The 6,000-nt window shown below is 38.1% G+C and overlaps 1 long non-coding RNA gene across 1 annotated transcript in view; it reads right to left on the bottom strand.

Moving 5' to 3' along the window:
* Window positions 1–701: 701 nt before the first annotated feature.
* Window positions 702–6,000, bottom strand: part of LOC108698195 — a 31,027-nt gene continuing 25,728 nt past the window's right edge. The window contains exons 3-4 of the long non-coding RNA XR_001932583.2: window positions 1,956–1,994; window positions 702–1,516 (exon numbers count right to left, since the gene is read on the bottom strand). This is a non-coding gene — a long non-coding RNA (uncharacterized LOC108698195). The remainder of the gene's footprint in view (window positions 1,517–1,955; window positions 1,995–6,000) is intronic.

Genomic DNA, 6,000 nt, shown 5'->3' with positions numbered 1-6,000 from the left:
TGTAATATGTTTTTCTTAAGACAATTCAAAATGTAAACTTTAGGGTTAGTCATTTATCACTCACAGGGCAAGCGACCACGTCTTTTTAACTTTGCAAACTTGCCCAATGTGTGAGCAACAAACAACCTTTAAGCTCTCCCATGGAATGAAGCACTTTGGGCAGGCATCCACCCCCTAACTTGTTCGTTATTTAGACGGAATAGGGTGCAAAGTTTTTGGGGAGGGCTTGGTGCCTAGGAGAGAGATAGGGGTATATTTATCAAAGAGTGAAGTTAATAGTGAAGTTCCGCCACTAGAGTGAAATTCTGCCACTCTCAATTCATTTCTATGGGATTTTTATAGGCGTATTTATCAAAGGGTGAACTTTCACCCATTGATAAATACGCCTTTCAAAATCCCATAGAAATGAATTGAGAGCTGCGGAATTTCACTCTAGTGGCGGAACTTCACTCTTTGATAAATTTACCCCATAGAGCTCAGGACAGGGCCGGATTTACATAGTGGGCGCCCCTAGGCCCACTGGCGTTCATCGCCCCTGTTCCCTCCCCTTTAATCGTGCAAATTTTCATCATCTGGACTGGAGCATTTTGGGATTGTCGCACGGGAAATTTAAAAAATTATTGTATCTCCAGCACAACCCCAGTGTTTTTGAACAAATGTGGGTGTGGTTGGGCAGTATGCTGCCCCCTAAAATACTGCCGCCCTAGGCCCGGGCCTAAGTGGCCTTTCCACAATCCGGGCCTGGCTCAGGACTATATTTAGGTCTAGCACTTGCATCCAAGACATATGTAAATGGGACCTCTTAATTCTAGAGCAAGCCTTAGGGCTATGGGATAGTTGGGCAATTTCCTTTAAGGCCAGAAAATACCTCTACGTTGGTTCTTTGAAAGGCATCAACTACAAACTTAACAGAGATCCCTCAACAAGGTTGGAAGGCCATGTCATTTATCCCATTTTTCGTTTTCAACTTTAAATATCAGCAGCATGGAAATTCTAGTTCACTTTTCAACCCAAAACTTATAACCTTAAGTGAGGGAAATGATATTATGAAAGGAAGTAATTAAACCAGAAGATGGATCAGGTATGGAAATGACTCAGCGTCAAAACTAGAAGACACAAGTCTGATTAGAATTTGTGACACAGAAAGATTGTACACTACCAGTTATGAGGGATTTCTGCAGAGCCACACTACTATTCCAGAAGGTTTTTGTTGTAGGATATTGGAATTAATTCATCCGGCCTCAATTAGCTTCATCTCATGCAAGCTGCATTTATTGATCTTCAGTATTAAATTAATGTATGAGCTCCCCAAGTCACAGATCAGCTACATCTAGATTATCCGACTGTTCCAATCCATACAAAATCTAATAGATGGCAGGAGAATGAATAAAGATGACATTTTGTCATTACCCGATAGGTTTTTCTTTGTTAAGCCAGCATGTAGAGCCGTCATATTGGAAGAGTGTCTCACTTGACCAAAATGGTCTACTCCGACCAAGTATCGCTCTTTTATAAACTGAAAAAAAGAAAGGGGGAAAAAAAGCAGTTTTAGACAAAAGTTTTGGTGTTACAGATTTCACATATTTTATGTAAGTAAAAGAAAGAAGTTCTGGTATATTAATATGCTTAGTATTCTAATACTAATATGCTAAATAAAAATATAAAATTAATGCATACCCTAACTCTACAAGGATGGTTTGACAGGGATATCATGCTCTTTGATTTTAATATTTAATTCCTTTGCCTAATAGACGTAGGCTGAGGTGCTTTTCTGGGACACCTTCTATTAAAGAGAAGGGAAATGTTGCCCGTGGATGGTTAGTTCAGAGAGAGAGGGTTACATTTGAAGAGGGAGCTCATTGCAGAGCTATGTAAACCTGGACAGAAAGGACTATTACTTTGGTTAAATGTTAACCAACGAGTTAACGAATGAGATAATGGATAAAAGTACATACCCAGTCAAAACAAGCCTTCTAAAGGATGTCCTGGGGTAGCTGTATTAAAAGAAGAAAATAATATAATCAGTATTATTGCCTGAAAGGTTATTCCCTAGTTCATTACCAATTCTTCTAAGGTTCATCATGCTTCACTACCATTCATGAACTGAAACGAGTCTTAATTTGAAAACATATTGCAGGGACCCACCCTTTTTATCAAGCACTTATCTCCATTTTATAGAATTTCCTCAAGGCTGCTGACAAACCAAGATGGGGAGATAAAAAAGACCCCTCTCTAAAATCTCATTATCATAAAATCCCCCAAAGATTTCATTGAGTGTTTATCGGCACCAATTACATCACCAACTCAAAACAACTAGTAAATAGGTTTCCCTTTGTCACATCACTAGGACAAAGAGATACAAAGAGAGTTTTGACACATCAGTCCATTCAACTGGACTTGCTGTGTTTTTCTTGAAGACGTTTCACCAGTCATCTGACTTTCATTTTCTCAATTTTCTGAATTTTCTGTAACTCTCCAAGAAAAAAACAGCAAGTCCAGTTGCTTTGACTTACTTCTACTGATATACCATGAACTGGATGAATGAGACTCTTCACAAACACGTTGTTTTGACACCGCAAAGCTCACAGGGTGCACTATGACACACCATGGAACAGTGGAAAATGGTGTGATAATGAAGATGAACCATCTGAACCAGATGTTGCCTTGACTCCATCTGTCATTTTTTAAGGGTATCATCACAGTATAACGTTGCCCTCTTTAATCACAACGTAGGCACCAGACCAAGAGGCTGTTTGGTGGTTCACTTGGGGACCTGAAATTCAGGTTAAAAAAAAACTTGTAGTGGGGCCTAGAAACATATAGTTCTGCCGCTAAGGCCCCAATTATATAAAAGATTCCTATATATATGAAAAGGCATTAGAAAACAATTTATAGGATTGCTTTTGCCCGGCTGCACTTAAAGAATAAAAGTAAATGTGTATGGAACAAATCTATTTAACCAGGGACTCTGCTTTCAAACAATAACCCCAGATAAGCACCGTACTTCTTCTCTGTTCTCTTTGAAAAGGTTAATATATCACAATTGGCATGCTTTTTTTGGGTTTTCTCACCCTCCCCCCCCCCATCCTGTTATTTTTATTCTTACTGAATCCCATGTAGAGAGAGGCACACAGAATAATTAGATCCGGTAGTAAATGAAAACAATTTATCATTTATGATGAGCTCTCTCCAGGAATCTGGTATAGTAAGTGCCGGATGTGGAAACAGTGGCAGCACTTTTATTTCATTATTTTCCATTCCCATTCAGTGCAGAATAAGTACTTTATTAAGGCCTGGAATAAGTGTCAATTTTCATAATCATTTGAACAAAAAAAAAAAACTATTCTTGAGTTTATGAAGAGGTTTCTTTGTTGCTATGTAAGTATAATTATTTGTGGGCATAGTAAAAACAGAAAAGGAAACAATGTAAAAAAAGAGCAAATATTTAATTAACGCTTAATAAACTGCAAAAAATTTATTCCAGTTGGGAATAGTGACAATTTCATCCGATGCTCAAGGGGGAGATTTTCAGTTTGAAATTTCACTTAAGAATAACATAAATTTTATCTGAATCTGAAGGGGACAAAACTTGCTGAAACTTGAAGAAGATCCAAGCTCTGTTGACATTTATGGATGGCCATAACATACCTTCGACTGGAAATGAACCTTCACCAAACTTTTTGCCTTTGTATGGCTCAGTGAAGTAATGTTTGGAGGACTGAAATAGGTCATAGCTTGCTAGATACCTGGAGTGTCTATCTTTGTAACCTGTTCAATTGCTGATCTTCTAACCTTGTTCTTCTGGGCTCACTGTACCTTGAGGGAAACCATGTAGCTGTGAATCTCAGTAGAAGCCCACAGGAGCTTTTAGGCAAAAGTATGTGCCCCTGCACTTTGGGTATCCCTTAGTTATAGTGTGTTCTAGCACCAAGAAGCTGTATGGTATATCTGTATAGTCCTATGTGCCATGTGCAATTCCTCTACTATCACATTGCTCTTTCCATAGATTTCTATTTAGGTCAATTTGCTATATATAGATGCAAGTGAAAAGAAGTTTTAGCCTAGCACTCCGAATTCCAGGTTCTGAGGATTTGGGATAAATGGCCCTATCCCTGTGTTCTCACTGATGCATTGTGTAAGAATGACTGGATCATGTACCAGTTTCACCTTGCTAAATATTAGGGACGCACCGAATCCAGTATCAGTATTTTAGGATTCAGCAGAATCCCGAATCCTTTGTGAAAGAATAGGCCGAATACCGACCGAATCCGAACCCTAAGTTGCATATGTAAATTAGTGAAAAAAGCAGGAAAGAGAACTGTGCGCTTAAGAAGTTTTTGACTTGTTTGTGCGATGAAAAGTCACGTGATTTTTTGGATATGGATTCGGTTTGGCCCGGCACTTGGATTCTGCTGAAAAAGGTCGCCCAAATCAAATCCTGGATTCACTGCATCCCTAGTAAATAGCCTTAAATCTTGCTGTGCCAAGTGAATGGGTCCAAAAAAACAAAAATCGCAGACTAAAAGCCAACAGAAAGTTGCCTTATTACAACCTACAATTAACTGAAGAACTTTCTTGGTAAATTTCGTTGTGGCTCAGGTTGTGCTTTGAGAAAAACAATGCCTTTTGATTTCTTTCAATCTCCACATTAGGATTATCTCTCTGGCAGTTTGTTATTAATTATCTTTCTTTTCTTCTCATAGAGTATAGAGAAAGGTTAATTGGCTATAGAAGTTATGTTACAATTGCTCTTGGCTGGCATCATATTATCTATCAAGGCAGAAGAGAGAAAAAGCCCAACAAAGACTTTGACACATTAAGAATACTAATTCAAATACGATATTTGTTTTTAGGTTTTGAACGTTCTTTGGAGAACTAAAACATATCCCCAGGTGTACAAACCCAGTTTATATAAAATATCCCTGACAAGCCAGGAATGATATAAATGGGCTTCCCTTATCATTCCTGGTCTATATTTACCTGACACCAATTTAAACTCTGCAGAACATGTGAAGTATCTACCCAAAGAATGGCCTCTTTGTTTTGGTTATATGACATTATACTTCTACAGATGATGTTCTTGACTAAAGCATGACACCTTCTGTTGGGATGCCATGAGCTGTAGTCTAACCAGAGACAGAGACACAAGTTGATGTACAAATAAGTATGGCTAGAAATGCCAATTTTTACATACTGGACATACTTCACCTGCCTAGAGGTTCAACGTCTCTATAAAAGTAATGATCAAGGCCTTCAACTTTCGCTCAGAATCTTTCCATTTTGGATTTTGTTGGGATTGTGTCACTGAATATGTTCATTCTTGCTAACCTTCGTTAGTAAGCAATCGTCTATTGTCAATCAACACTGTCTAAAGCTACTTTGGACAATGTACACTAAGGCCTCCCATGGAGAGCTTCTAGAAATTGACCTGCTCTACAGCATGAGCTACACTTTTTTGATGCTTCATTTTAGCAGCTGTTTTTAAATATAGTCTTCCATATTATTAAAATTATGGAATCATGTAAAAAAAGAACACCACATATTAAACATATCCTAATAAAAAATCTAAATCCTGGACTGTTTATCTTTGTGCCTCTGTATCACTGTATAAAACATTCCTTACCCAAAGAAAGAGGAGGCCATCGGGAGAAGGTGAGTGGGGTTTAATTAACAGCTTAGGGGGCTTCTATGGCTATGAACAATAAGCATTAAATCCTATATAGCAAAAACCCTGTAAAAAGTGCCCAAACCACAGAGCTGAACATGTATGATGCCAGTTTGATAAATACCCATGTGTAATTCCAAATATGTCTTGGTAAATATGTCTTTGACTGTTGCCTTGGGAAATCAGTGTAGATAACAGAATTTGTTGAGAAAAATAGGACTAGGGTGGAAAACGTACTCTAGTAATAGCCGTATAGCATTTTTGACATAACTGATGGCAAAGGCATATAAGAAAGTCCATATATTATCAACCTGTCTCTGCTTTTCCTGCTGTTA

Source organism: Xenopus laevis, chromosome 8L (genome assembly GCF_017654675.1).
Source record: "Xenopus laevis strain J_2021 chromosome 8L, Xenopus_laevis_v10.1, whole genome shotgun sequence".
NCBI classification, from domain to species: Eukaryota; Metazoa; Chordata; class Amphibia; order Anura; family Pipidae; genus Xenopus; species Xenopus laevis.
The sequence above is the reverse complement of the archived record's forward strand: the minus strand, read 5'-3'. Positions and strand labels throughout refer to the sequence as shown.